Source organism: Balaenoptera physalus (assembly GCF_965194825.1).
Source record: "Balaenoptera physalus genome assembly, chromosome: 2".
Classification (NCBI taxonomy): Eukaryota; Metazoa; Chordata; class Mammalia; order Artiodactyla; family Balaenopteridae; genus Balaenoptera; species Balaenoptera physalus.
This window is the reverse complement of record NC_138883.1, coordinates 90,095,368-90,110,282: the sequence shown is the minus strand read 5'-3', so window position 1 is coordinate 90,110,282 and position 14,915 is coordinate 90,095,368. Positions and strand designations below refer to the sequence as shown.

The following is a 14,915-nucleotide window of genomic DNA, read 5'->3' as shown; positions in this document are numbered from 1 at the left end:
AATACTAATACTAATAAATTGACCTTCTAGAGAGCACGATGGAACAAACATCTTCAGAAAAAGTTAAGTATAATACTAATTATCGTTGTCCCAAGGTAGACACATTAGTGCTGTAGAAACATACGATTACTAGTTGGAAAGCTCTGGGACCAAAGAAATGACTCATTAGAAAACTAAGTTGCCCTGAACTCTTAAGGTTTTGTTTCAGTTTGTTTTTTAGCAATTGCAGAGAAGAGATGGAGCCCATCCACACTCAAGCTACTTGCAAAAGGGCACTGCACCCTCAAAATTAATTCATGAGTCAAAATTTCTTGCAATGACTTCTGAATCCCTAACGACTTGTTTGCTTTACCTGTTACTATTTCTAACTTGAGGTGCTCAAGGGCCAAAAAAAAAAGTCCATTCTATGGACAATGAGGCCCATTATAAATATATCTTAAGAGTTGAGGGTAGGGGGAACAAACCAAGATCCAATCTATTTATTTTCATTTGAATAGCAAACATCAAAAATATACCTGGCATTTTCTAACAATTACATGAAGAATGACCAGATGCTTCCTGTTGATGGAACAGAACTACAGACTGACAGAATCAGACTAAAGTTCACAAAACTAGACGTGAATTTAGCTTCATTTCAAAACCATTAAACCAAAGTAAGTATGGCCTTAAATTTTCACACATTTACAATTTAATTGTCCCCCAACCTAGAAAACCCAGATTGATTCAAAGAGACAAGACAATTCGAACTCTAAGTTACAGAGAATTAACTCTAAGTTCGTATACACATTACAATACAAAAGCACTGTTTCACCAAAGGTTTCACTGCAGGATTCCTTTTAAATCTGGCACTCTTATATTGCTTTGAAAGTGTCCTATCTTCAAAAATTCCATTTACAAACAAGTTTTCACAAGCAAATCTAACACGGAATTCATGGTTTACTTGTGTCCATCATTAAAAATAAGTTGTGGAATTAAAAATTAAGTTTAATCACTTAAAATTTTTTCAAATGTTCTAAATCCCAAACTGAAAAAAAGTTGGAGTCCGAGAAAAAAGCACAGGAATCAACCTTCTTATCCTTATTTTTTAAGTGTGTCTTGTATAATAACATCCTGATTTGACTTGTATGGTGAGAGCAGGATAGAAACAACACATTTTTTAGTTTTTAAAAAAAGGCATGAGTATACAGTGTTTGCCAGTGGTTACATGGTGTGACACCACATCAGACTGAATGCAGAAGTAGGTTTAAGAATCTAGCTATCTTCTGTTAAACCTGACATTAAAGACTTGCAGAAATGCAAAACAATGTCACTCTTGCCTAAAAGGTCACTGATGTGAACATGCAATGGATTTTTCTTTTGTTATTTTTGGAAAAATAAATACTTCAAAAGAGAGAAAAGTTAAGAAAAAAGATAAAGCCGTCTTTAGTTTCCTTAAATTCAAAATCTGAGCCTGAAAGTGGAAGTGTCAAGGTCGATGGTTACAGGTCAGTGAGAAGAAATTTAAAGTAAGCTGGCTGGGTCTATGTGTGAGATAAACTATCTGCAAAAAGAACTTTTGACCACGAACTTCTGCATAATAAACTATGGTGCTTCTTTAATTCTGGGATGGCAGACTACTGTACAAGGATCACTTACTCACTACATCAAACCATTTTCGAGATAAAAACTGTACTTCAGAAAGTAACTTGCCTGAATCGAGACAGCAAATCAGTGTCCAGAAAGAGCACTTAAAATATTTCCATACTACCAAGCCCCCTTCAGAAGTACTGTGGTCTCTGCCCCTCCTTTGAACAGATGTCTGTTCGCCACAGTCCAATCAGGTTTAAAGCAACAGTCTGTGTACTGAAAACAGGCTTCAACTGGGAAAACACACACAAAGCAGGCCTATATCGTTCCTTTGGTTTCAGTTTTCACGATGCACCCCTGAGGCTAGGCACGCTGGTTCAACACGGCAGGAGAGTTTCAACGAAACACACTAAATACACACTGATTAACTGTGCCCAGGCAGAAATGACCTGGCAAAATTCTCAACTTCGCCCCCGAGGCCCTGCACCCGCAGATCCCGGCGGCTAAGTCCCAAGAACAGAAGTGCCCAGCATCCTGAGCGGCTGGCTTCGTCCCCTCCGGGACTCAAGTCCCCAAGGCCGAGGCAGTCGCCGGGGCGGCCCAGCGCAGGACCGGCCGGGCGCTCCCGTTAACCCTGTCCGGACCGGCCGCTCCCGCCACCCGGCCCCGCGGGCCCAGCAGCGCAGCTCACCCGAAGCCGGCCGCCCCCGCCGTCCCTTCCCCGCTCCGGTGAGCCCGGCGGTGCGGTCAAGCCGCCCAGACAAAGAGAGCGGCGGCTCCCGGGGCGGCGGGCGCCAAGGCCGTGCCGCGCCTGCCTGCCTGCCTCCCTCCCTCCCTCGCCCGCCTCCAACAGAGCCCCCGCAGCCCCGGCCCGACCCCATCCCGCCCCGGGGCGGCCGCTCGGGACCGGCCGAGCTATGAGCCGCGGGGAGGCCGCAGCTCGCCGGGGCCGAGGAGGGGGCGGCGGCCGCCACCATGTCTGCCCGCCCCTCCCAGAAGCGGGGTGCGAGCGGACAAAGCGCGCCGGCGGCACGGGCGGAGCGGGGGCCCAGACCGACCCCGCCGACCCCCGCGGAATAAGCGGGGCCAAGAGCCCCGGAAACCCGGCGCCTTAATGCAATAAACAGGAAATCGCGGGGATGATCTGGGTTCCGGGGGAAGTGGAATTATTTTTTACCAGCGAAGAGATCAACTTCCACATCCGGTGGTAACAGGGCCCTACACAGACCCGCACTGACCTGGAAAAGCTTCGGGAGCGGCGACCGGGGAGCAGCAGGAGGTGGTTCGGGGACCCGAGGCGCCTCGTACCCGGCCGGGCTGACGCGGCCCAGCTAAACACAAAGCGCTTCAGCTGCACAGGGCGCTATTTTCCGAAAATGCCGCGTCTGGTCGGCGCCCAAAATCCCCACCGAAAAGTCCCCCGTGCTGCGCGCGGAGGGACACATGGTGTGCGAGTGAGTCAAAGCTCCCAGCATCCCTCCCGGACCCGGCCCTCGTCAGCCCCTCGTCTGAGCCTTTCCGCCCCTGCCCTGGTCAGCAGATCCCTCTCCCACCCACTCCCCGATCCCATTGCGGCGGGAGGAAGGGGGCGAGACGGCCTGATTTTTCTTTTTAACAAAGGAGAGGAAAATATGCCATTTCTAGAACTTGAGCCACACAAAGAAAGCGGCGGAATGATCCGCTGTCGGCGACCGCAAGTCCCGGCTCGCCCGGCGCCTGCGCGGCACGGGGGTAGGAGCTGCGGCCGGCCATGTGCGCGGCGGGGCCGCAGGCCGGCCACCTAGCCTTCCCGCCACTTTCTGCGGGGCTAGGCGTGGGAGGCTGAAGTGCGTGTGCTAACGTTATGTCTTCGGCGTGAAAGCTGAGAGACGGGGAATCCTGACCCCTTCCAGATTAAGCTGAGCCATCTAGCAGAGTCCTGGGAGACGGAAGGGCAGTGAGAAAGCTAGGATTTAACTTGAAGCGGCCCTAGATTCCACTAGGCTGACTGGGACAGGAGTCGCTGTTGAGGTACAAGGGGAGGAACTACGGATGTTATTTCTCCACTGCACCTAAACTGAACAAGTAAAGTTCGTGACGAAAACGTACATATTCCTGTAGCCACCCCCCCCCGCCTTTTTTTTTTTTTTTTTAAGCATTCTGTTGATGGCTTATACTTAATAGACCTTTCGTAACTGCTCGCCGAATTCCCTTGGATTACTGTAACCTCAGAGGTAGAAGTCTTGTTTTTCCGTGGCTGGAATGTCAAGCTTTTTGTTGTGTTGTATTTTATTAAGAAAGCAGCAAAATTTTATTTGTGGATGGTGATTTACAAAGTAAGAGTCTTACGAGTTTAAATTACTTGTGATGATTTTGCTAAAATACCCACTACACTGGTAATGTTTTTAACAGATGAGTCTGGGAATGACTTTTCCAACCTTCTAACCTTACAGTTTTTGGCTTCCTATATCTAGGAATTGGGAATATGTGAGAGAGCGCCAAGATTTTAATCTAGAAGAGTTTACAAACAAATGAAATACCTGTTGTCTACTGATTTTGGGTGGCCTCAGATAAACAATCTTTCTCCACTTACCCTTTTGTGTTATTGATGTAGAGATTTGTAAAGTCTTTGTGTAGCTTATTAAAGCGTTGTGCCTAAAATAGAAACAAAGTGAATGGCATAGGAGCCGTATTCTATTTTTCTTTCAATTTAATATTTTCAGTGCTTCTTTCGATAGTCCCATGCTTCTCTTTAACATTGAGTTTATCTGAGTAAACATTCAGCTAATGGTTGTTATAGAATCCTTGCCCTCATTAATCTTATGCTGTAGAATGCAGACAAGTAAATAGGCATCATCAGCAGTATAATGAGGGTAAACTGCTGAATGCTGTGAAATTTTATATAGGAGGAATCCCTTACTTACCTGTCAGGGAGGCATGGAATGGGACTGGAGAAGCAATTAGCTTTAATAAGGGAGTTGGGGAAGAACCTTCCAGACAGGTGAAGCAACAAATGCAAAGGTTAAGAGGAGAACTCTGGAGAAATTGTTGGGCAAAGAAGATAATGCTTTTTCAGGAATGCCTAGAGATGTGTCTGAAGAGGTCTAGTCATAAAGACCTTGAATGCCATTTGCAGAAATTAGCTTTTGAGAGCTAAGACGACGGCATTAAAAGATTTTAAGTAGAAGCAGTCAGATTGGATTTGTATTTTAGACAGATCACTGTTACGCAAAAGTCAGAGGCAAAGAAAACAGTTTGGAGAAAACAGCAATCTATGAGAGAGTAATGACTTGGACTGAGATAGTGGCAAACAGGAGTGAAGAATATGACCAAAGATGTTGTTGAGAGCTTGGTGATTTGGTTGACTGGATAGGGAATGACTGAAAAGATGTCAAAGATGACTCCCAAGTGTGTTGAGGGAGCAGTTAGGAGGATGTCTTCACTGAGATTAGAAGGGAAGAGGAATACATGTTACGAGAGGAAGGTGGTTCTGTTTTGACTGGGTAGAATTTGAAGTGCTTACGAGCCAACCAAGCAGATATGTCTAGTAGGCACTTAGGTATTCTTTCGTGTAAGTTGTCTCGAGAGCAACTGTTACTGGCACTGTTCTACACATTAGAACAGATTAAGCAGGAACAAGACCAACAAGGTTCCTGCTCCTGTTTCCGTGGAGGGAACAGACTATAAACAAGTTTTATAAAAGAAGAGGAAAGGTAATATCACATAATATCCTTTATGAAAAGAATAAAAGGGTATTTGGATGAAGCATTTCTCTGGGAAGAGAGAGCAGACATAATTTTGAAAATTGTTCAGAAATGGCCTCTCTGGGAGTTTCCTGGTGGCCTAGTGGTTAGGATTCTGGGCTTTCACTGCTGTGACCCAGGTTCAGTCCCTGGTTGGGGAACTGAGATCTGGCAAGCCGTGTGGCACAGCCACAAAAAAAAGTGGCCTTTCTGAGAAGGTATTCTTTGAGCTAAGACCTGAATGGGAATAAGTTGAGGGCAGTATTCAAGACCAAAGGGAATAGTAAGGCAAAATACTTGGTGAGAAAGCAAGAAAGGTAATGTGGCTAAAGTCTAGAGAGCAAAGAAAGGAATGGTAGAAGATGAAGTCTGCAGCCTTGGTAAGTTTCAGAGCTCTAGAAGCCACTGAAGGGTTTTAAGGTATGGAGTAACATGGATAGTAACAGTAGACATAAAGTGGATGCATTGAAGATATATTTTGTGATTAGACCCGACCTATATTGCTAATGAATCAGACAGGGAAAGGGAAAAATCAAGAGTGATTCCAGGTTTGGGGCATAATTGTCTAGGCCAACACTGTCCAATATAAATATAACACAAGCCACATATGTAATTTTACAGTAGCCACATTAAAAAAGTGAAAGAAAACAAAAAGAAATTAAAAGTAATCTTGTTTGACCCGATATATCCAAAATAGTATCATTTCATATGTGATCAATATTAAAAAGTATTAAATATTTTTAAATATTTTGCATTCTTTTTCTCATTACTAAGTAAGTATTCAAAATCTGGTGTGTTTTTTACATTTATAGCATATCTCAATAATTGATTTCATAAAATTTACAATTGAAAATGTAGATTCACATACTCGAATCATTCCAAACATATTTCAAAAGTTTTGCAGTAATTGAATTATGTATAAGATTTTTTATTTTAAATTAAAGTTAGGATTAAAATTTTACTTCCTAAATTAGCCACATTTCAACTGCTCCATGGCCACTTGAGGCTAGTTGCTACTATATTGGACAGTGCAGGTTTACTAGAATAAAGAATAGTGGAAAATCAGACCAAAAAAGTTGTGTGGAACCAGCCTGGAAGGCCTTTGATGCCATGTTAAAGGATTGGGATCTTACGCTAGAGACAGAGGGAACAGTGGGTAGTTTTTAAGCTAAGGAGTGACACAACGTTGTGCTTAAGGCTAGAAAAAGTCCAGTAGGTGACCAGCTGATGACTCAGGACCAAGAGCAACCCTTCAGTAGAGTCTCCACATTCTAGGACCTACCTCAGCCCTTCAAATTCAGAAGTCAGATTTTTGTCAGTGCACTAGAGCAGTGCTACCAAAAGTATGGGCCACGGGCCACTGCCAATCTGTAAACCCTTTGTTATTGGTCCAAGGCATTTACAGAAATCGAGAGTAAGAATTTAGAAACTTTTATAGCAATTAGTGTTACACTAATTATATGTCTATGGTTCTAATAAAAATTGGGGGCTTGTATTGTTGTATATGCCTTTGTTTTCTTTGTTTATTTCCCTTCTCTAGTGATTTATTTTTATATTTTATAAAAGTATCTATGATCTTTCACCACAGATTATTTTTGAAGCACTGCTCTAGAGACACTCTGATGAAGGGAGTCAGAAGGACCAAGTTCCCAGAAGATTAATCTAAACCCAGTGCCATTTTTTTTTAACTTTATAGTGAGAACTATAATGGCTAATAGGGGAATGAACATCTACTCAGTTTCTCCCCCTATACCGAAATGGAAGGCTACATGGAAATAACCAAATTTATAATGGCTACCACTTATTAAATGTTCCTGTTTGCCAGCCACTATGCAAAACCTGTTACATATTATTGTCTCATTTAACCCTCATAACAACTCTTAAAATACGTATTATTAGCCACATTTTTCCAAAGAGGATACTGAGGCTAAAACAGTTTAAATAACTTGCCTAAAGTCACCAAGCTGGTAAATGTTAGAGACAGGATTCCAATACAGGTCTCTTTTCAAAGCTATTGTCCCTAATCACTTTTTTTGCCATTATATTCCAAGTATCTAGCAGATTCCATGGCACAATAACTCTACATTGGTTTAGAGAAAATGCACGAAGTTGACCGCATTACCTCCCAGAGGGTCATTAGGGAATTTGGGGTTCTGCAGAGTAAGAGGAGTTAGTGGTATTCTAATAGCATCCAACAAATGCATTCATTTCTACAATAGAAATATGTCTGTTTTGCTGCTATTCAGAATTTATAGACTCCCACAAATCAATAAAAAATAGAGACAGCCCAACAGAAAAATTGGTAAGATTTAAACAGTCACTTCACAAGAGGATATCTAAATGGCCAATAAACATGTAAAAGTGCTCGACTTCTGTAATCATTAGGGAAATGCAAATTGAAATCATAATGAGATACTGTGGCACACCCACAATAATGGCTAAAATGGAAAACAAAATGTCAAGTATTGGAACAAATGAAACTATACACTATACAATGTCAAGTATTGCAACAAAAGAAACTATACAATAACTATACATTATTGGAAGAAATGAAACTATACACAATATGAATGTATATTGGTATAGCCATTTTGGAAAATTCACAGTTCAAGAAAGAAAACACATGACAGCAAACTAGATTTAGGGATACAGGTTTAGGTAGTAAAATCTATAAAGAAAAGAAAGGAAATGATTAGCTTTGGGTGGGGGAGTAATGCTTGGGAGGGTATGTAGGGGTGCTTCTGGGGTGCTAGCAGCGTTCTGTTTCTTGACGTGAGTGGGGGTTGCATACATGTTCACTTTGTGATTCATTGAGGTGTCGGTTTTGGGGTGGATGACTTTTCGGTAAGTGTATTATATATTTCATGGTTTTAAAATTTTTGCTGAAGTTAACAAGTTAGAAAAAATATCCCATGCTGGATACAGACTACCAACTATTACCTTACTGACTGAGCCAAGCGTTACGGATGTGAAAGATAAGGCAGGCCTGAATTCTGGGGTGGGCAGTGGTGAAGGAGAGGAGAGACAGATGCAAAAAAATGCTGCAAAACTTGAGGCAGTATGAGATGGTGAAAGAGCATAGCAATTGGAGTGAGGAGTCCCAAGTTCAGGACTTAACTGGTTTTTCATCTAGACTCTAACCACTCTCTAGCTTATGACCTGGGTGTATCTCCTAACTTGCCTTAATATCATTTTTCCCACCTGGGGCTGAGGGGAGTTTGATAGAACGTACATTTTTGTTTTGTTTATAACACTTCGTAAGCTATTAAAATGTCATATAAAATTTTTACTGATGTTCAATTAGATGTGATGGGAAAGGGGGAAGGAGTTAGGATGATTGCGATTTTGAGTCTGAGTGATGGAGGTTATGGTGATAGCATGAACTAAATGATTTGGAGAAAGATTTTATTTAAACTCTGTTTTATACGTGTTGAGTTTAAGATCATGCCAGAACATCAAGGTGGAATTTTCAAACAGATTTAGAACCTAAGTTTTGGTACTCTGAAAAAAGGGTCAGAATTGGTGATAGAAATTGGAAATTACCCACATAAGGGTAATAATTAAAGCCATGGGCGTGAATATGATCATTGGAAGAGAATATAGAAAAACAGTACTGAGGACAAAGAAGGAGAGAGGTAAAGGAAAAAGGGAAAATCAGCACTTACTGAGCACCTGTTGAACTGTGTGCCAGCTGTTCTATATTTGTTATCTCGTTTATTCCCCTCAAATTCCAGGGTAGCCAGTTGAGCTTCGTTTGGTAGACTGACTTCGTAGACTCACAGTAAGGTAAAGAACCAGCATTTAAAACCAGCTTGACTCCAGCTTGTATGGTGCAATACACCATGCCTGTAGAGCCAAGTATCTAAGTCCATGGGGAGAATTTGAGTCAAGGAAAGATATGCCCTGAGAAAAGACCATTGGAATTTTGTGATTTGCAACCAAGGGTTTCTGGAACATAAAGCGGTGCCTGTACTCTCATATTTGTTGTGCTTCTGTGAGCATGGTTAATCCAGACAAACATTTGTGTTCTAGACCTCTGGCAATAAGAAAAAAGTCAAGGTGGTAACTGTGAAAATTAGTATAATGAAAACAAAGTCAGTTATTAAAGCCTAGCTAGATACTCTTGTGCCAAGTGCGTTAAATCATGCCAAAGCATGAAAGAGAAACGGGAATAACTCATACGTGATTCATTGTTGTTTGCTGCTTTGTTTGCATACTGCCAAGAACCATCTCGCATATCACCAGTGGTATGGATCCTTCACATTGGAAAACACTGAAATGTTATATAATAGTGTTCACTGTTTACAGGCATTTTCAGTCACCTGAAATTTTAAGGGGAAAGATCAAGATGGCTTTGCCAGCCAAGGACATTATAACTTAGAATGAAAGATAACTTTGCTGGTGATAAGCACTTGCCTTTTGGAAAGCAGCAATACCTCCTCAAAATTTAGAGTAATCCATTGTATCTACGAGGAAGACTTTTCCCTACTAGGTTTACTAAAACTATTTACTCTTAGAATAGCATCTTAACATTAAAAAAAAGTAAAAGAAGAATGTTCCACCACAATACAATTACTGGTTTCTTACTGTGTGTTTTTAGATTTACAGATGAATAATGTGTGCATTTTTGGAAAACAGACTGTTGAGGAATTTTAAATTGATTGCAGGAGACTGATGTTTTCTGTCTTTATCTACTCCCTCTTTCCGAGTTCTAGAGAAGACCTCCAATAAGCAAGTGAAACTCTTTGGCGTAGTCACTGATCTCAGAATCCCCCAGGAGCACTGAGAACTTTGATTTCCAGGAATTGGTTAGGCACAGCCACTTCACTCAACCTTATATTTTACACCCCAGAGTAAAGGTTGCATTTGGGCAACCTGATTTTCCTTCTTTCTGTTTTAAGGCAGTGGGTAATTAATAATTGTTGGTTGGTTACAGCCTCCAGTCAGATTTGTTAAAATAGATAATCCACCCACAGGTGCAAAAAACTTTTTAAACATCATCACTGTCTTCCATCTATACATTTCCCACCCCCAAGGTAACCTCTACTCTTACTTTCTTGTGTATTTTTCAAGAGTTTTTTTTCATGCTTATACATGTAATTATTTCATGCCTTTACATGTTATTTTTCCCCATTTTTATATAAAAGGGAGGATACCGCATACAATATTCTGCACTTTGCACTTAAGACATCTTGGGCTTTTCCATATAAATGCATAAAATACATCCTTTATTCTTACCCCTGCAGATTATTTAACCAGTCATTATCCAGTTGAAGAACATGAGTTTCTTTTTTCTTTTTTTTTTTTTTGGCTGCGTTAGGTCTTCATTGCTGCATACAGGCTTTCTCTAGTTGCAGCACGTGGGCTTCTCATTGCAGTGGCTTCTCTTACTGTGGAGCACGGGCCCTAGGAGTGCGGGCTTCAGTAGTTGTGGCCTGCAGGCTCAGTAGTTGTGGTGCATGGGCTTAGTTGCTCCACGGCATGTGGCATCTTCCCGGACCAGGGATCAAACCCATGTCCCCTGCATTGGCAGGCGGATTCTTAACCACTGTGCAACCAAGGAAGTCCAGAACATGAGTTTCTAATCTTTTATATTCTAATTAGTGCTTGGATGGGTATCGTTGTACACACATCTTTTCTTGTATATTTAAGCATGTCTCATCTCAGTTCCCAGACTGGAATTACTCTGCAAAAGGGCGTATGTGTATTTTTAATTTTAATAGGTACTGCCATATTGCCCTCCATGTACCAAATGTTTCTCCACAGCATTGCTGATAGACTAGAGTATTACCAAATTTTTTGATATTTCCCTGTGAACTTTTGAAGGGTAGATTATTTCAAGTCCTACCTAATATTTTCAGGACCAGTAACAGAATCATTTGGTTAAACTGGGGGAAATGAGATTTGGTTTACACAGTTTGTTCAGGACACAAATTATTTGCTGCAGATCCTGCAGCTACACACCCACAACTAGTAAAAACATGGTTGCTTATGCAGTGGAAGCAGCCAGCAAAAACCTGGAAAAGTGCCAAGAATGACTACAAACAGCTCCACCTACCCTTTTTTTTTGTGTGTGTGGCAAATTTGCAAGCTTAGCAGTATCTAAAAAGATCCTTCAGCCTTTGTTTGAATTACAGAGAATCAACCTGGTAAGAGGGAGGGAGTTACTCATTTCATGAAAAACTCCCCTGATATGATAGGAGCTGAAAATGATTTTTATTTAATTTTGCTTCAGTGCTGAAGTGGCACAGGGAGGGAGAAAATCGAGCTGTTAGGCTATGGGGTCCACCTGCACTGGGGGTTATGTTAGAGTGTGAAGAAAGATTTCCAGGAATGATAATCTCAGTTACTTGGAGCCAAGGTAATTTACAGAGGAAAAAAAAGAGTTCAATGTGGCATGCTAGCTTACTGGCTTTTCAGACTTTTTTTGTTTTTTTAACATTTTTTTAAATTGCAGTATAGTTGATTTACAATGTGTCAGGTATACAGCAAAGTGATTCAGGTGTGTGTATATATATATATATATATATATATTCTTTTTCAGATTCTTTTCCATTATAGGTTATTACAAGATATTGAATATAGTTCCCTGTTCTATACATTAGGTCCTTGTTGGCACTTTTAAATCATTTTACAAATTTGTAGGCTTTTATGGACTAAATGTGTCTCCCCCTCTCCCCCCAAAATATTCATAACTCCTAACCCTTAATGTGATAGTATTTGGAGATGGTGCCTTTGGAAGGTAATTGAGGTTAAATTAGGTCATGAGAGTGGGGCCCTTATAATGGGATTAGTGGCCTTATAAGAAGAGGATGGAGAGATCTTTTCCAGCTGGAGCACAGAGGCACAGAGGAAAGACCATGTGAGGACCCAGTGAGGAGGCCATCTGCAAGCCTGGAATAGAGCTTCCTACCAGGAACTGAAACGGCCAGCACCTTGGTTTTGGACTTCCCAGCATCTATAACTGTGAGGAATAAATTTCTGTTGTTTAAACCACCCACTTTATGGTAGTTTGTTATGGCAGCCGAAGTTGACTAAGTGTATCTCTAGTTTCCCACAGATTCATAAAGGTCCATCCAAAAAAAATTGTGATGACTATTAATAGTGTCCTGTCTTTCGTCAAATTAACTGCAACCAACATATTGTCTGTGTAGTTCCTGCAAAATTTGGAAACTTACCTCTTTAGGCATGGCAGGTGACTACTGGGGAATCCTTCCATTTATTTAATATACCCAAATGTTAACTTGCATCTCAGGAGTGGCTTAGAATTTGGAATCCTTCTGTCTCTTGAGTTGGAATAAGAGGCATATAAATGCAGGCCTAAACTCATTCACTTGATGGGCTGTAAGTAGTGGTACACACTGGTGATTGATTGGATATTCGATGATACCAAAAAAACATATTACTTTTATTGAACTTTGATGTTTTGTTATGATAATAGTATTATGATTAAGTTTTTTAATCCAGAGTCTTTTAGACATGATATCTGGGTTTGTTTCAAAATAATGTGGTGTTGCAACAGGGTGTAAATTGTTGGCAGTATCAAGGAAGTAATAGTGGTCTAGGGTATATGATCATTGGAGAAGCTAAATGACAGATACTTGGGGGTTCTTTGTATTGTTCTGTACTTCTGTATATGTTGACATTTTCTGTACTAAAAAATTGTTAAAATAATTTATGATTGTGTATAACTAGTGACTTATAATTTTACCTGCTGAAATTAACATATAAAGAATCTTCAACTTAAATGTCTTCTTAAGCGTGGGAATTTAAATGCTGGCCATGAGCATGAATTGGACTTCACTTACCATGCATTTATTTAGCAGCTGCTAAATGCTTTCCTGTAGATTTTTCTCATTTAATCTCTGCAAAGGTAGGTGTCATCCCCATTTTACAAATGAGGGAAATGTAAACTCTAGGTAAGTAGTACACAGGTAGAAAATAGCATAATTGGAATTTTCCCCCCTGTCTCCCAAAATTCATGTTTTATTTCTACCATACCATGCTGCTTCTCAGACATACCTGACCACATTTTCCTCCATGCTGTTTTCCTTTTAGTAGTGAAAGCTTGGCACAACAGGTGGACAAACATATATGAAAATGTGGAAGATTTCTGGGGTCTTTGTCCTCTCCTTTCCTGTTAGGGCAGCTAGAGTCCCAAAGCAGGAGTTAAAGGTTTGTTGTACCTAAAGGAATCCATGAAGCAATGAATTGATAAAATTCTAGACCGAACTCACCAACCTTTGGTTCTGCAAGAATTCATTTGACGATTATTACATATATTTGTGTCAGTTACTGTTCAAGATACTGAACTGATACTCTCATCTCACTTTCAGAACATAAATTAAGAGCTCAACCTTGAGGACTTTATGCTAACCTTGAGAGCATTATGCTAAGTGAAGTAAGTCAGAGAAAGACAAATTCTGTATGATCTCACTTATATTTGGAATCTAAAAAAACCAAACTCTTAGAAACAGATTTGTGGTTGCCAGGCATAGAGTAAGGGGAGGGGATGTGATGAAAGAGGGAGGAATGGGTGAAGGTGGTCTAAGGGTACAGCCTTCAGTTATAAGCTAGATAAGTTCTGGGGATCTAATGTACAGAATAGTGACTATAGTTAATACTGTATTGTATAGTTGAAACTTACTAAGAGAATAGATCTTAAAAGTTCTCACCACAAAAAAAAAAATACAAGAAAAAATGGTGTGAGGTGGTAGGTGTGTTATCTAAACTTATTGCAGTAGACATTTTGCAATATAAACCTATATCAAATCATCATGTTATGAGCCTTAAACTTAATGTTATGCATCAGTTATATCTCAGTAAAGCTGGTGGGGGATGGTGGTGCTCAGTCCTAACACACTTACCTCTCTCCTCCTCCCTCCTATATCCCTACTCCACCCTCAGTTAGAAGCAACAGCTACACAGCTCAGGAAATGGACTAAGTGCAAGGTAGAAACACTGAGCAACCTGTCCAGCCACTCATTGCTTTCTCCTTTCTCTTCCCAAGAACATGCCAAGTTTGCAATATAAGGGAACTTGGGACAACCCCCTACTTCCATGCCAGTTGTAACAATGGAGCTTTAAGAATACTTAATATATAGTGTGGCACAGCTTAACAAAAGTCCCATCCTGAAGTGTGTGGAGGGAAAAGACCAGATTTTATAAGCACTTGTGGTTAAAGCAAGACTTGAATCCAAGAAAGGCTTTATGTGCAATCTGGATATTTACACTCCCTTTATTCTCCGTCACCCACCCATCCCCAAATAAAAATCACCATACTTAGGCAAATCTAGACTTACCTGTGCTTAAAATAACCCCATGCTGACTAGCCTACAGAGTGGGTCATGTGGGATAGACTTTCAGCTCCATGGTGTACTTTCCCTGCCCCTGAATTTCCACATCTCTAGGCCAGAGAAACCTAACATGACAGAGTTAGTAAGAGCACAAACTCCAGTTTTATCCACAGAGCTGTCCTTTGACCAAGCAAGAATGCTGAATTACTGGAGAAGCTATAACATGTTTGATTCTTTAAAAAAAGATTTGATGCTTGAGCCCAAAGAGTTGGAAAACTAAGAAATGAGAGATTGAGAGTTTCAAGTTAGAGTAAGAGAATACCTACAGATT

The 14,915-nt window shown here is 40.8% G+C and overlaps 1 protein-coding gene and 1 long non-coding RNA gene across 8 annotated transcripts in view; one reads left to right on the top strand and one right to left on the bottom strand.

Annotated features, from left to right (window-relative positions):
- The window catches only part of GABPB1 (GA binding protein transcription factor subunit beta 1), a gene marked incomplete at both ends in the record, with an annotated part of 84,043 nt that extends 81,057 nt beyond the window's left edge, over positions 1 to 2,986 (bottom strand). For 3 of the 7 annotated variants that reach the window (XM_082453048.1, XM_082453041.1, XM_082453050.1), the window contains one exon: positions 2,744 to 2,762. Of the gene's footprint in view, positions 1 to 1,689; positions 2,219 to 2,257; positions 2,279 to 2,743; positions 2,763 to 2,804 lie in introns of those variants that run through there. The other 4 variants (XM_082453043.1, XM_082453047.1, XM_082453045.1 and 1 more) reach the window with 4 other exon arrangements.
- An 8,032-nt stretch (positions 2,987 to 11,018) lies between these two features.
- LOC309656512 lies at positions 11,019 to 13,764 on the top strand. The gene is made up of 2 exons (XR_014261415.1): positions 11,019 to 12,254; positions 12,349 to 13,764. It is a non-coding gene; the product is annotated as an uncharacterized lncRNA (long non-coding RNA).
- Positions 13,765 to 14,915: the final 1,151 nt, after the last annotated feature.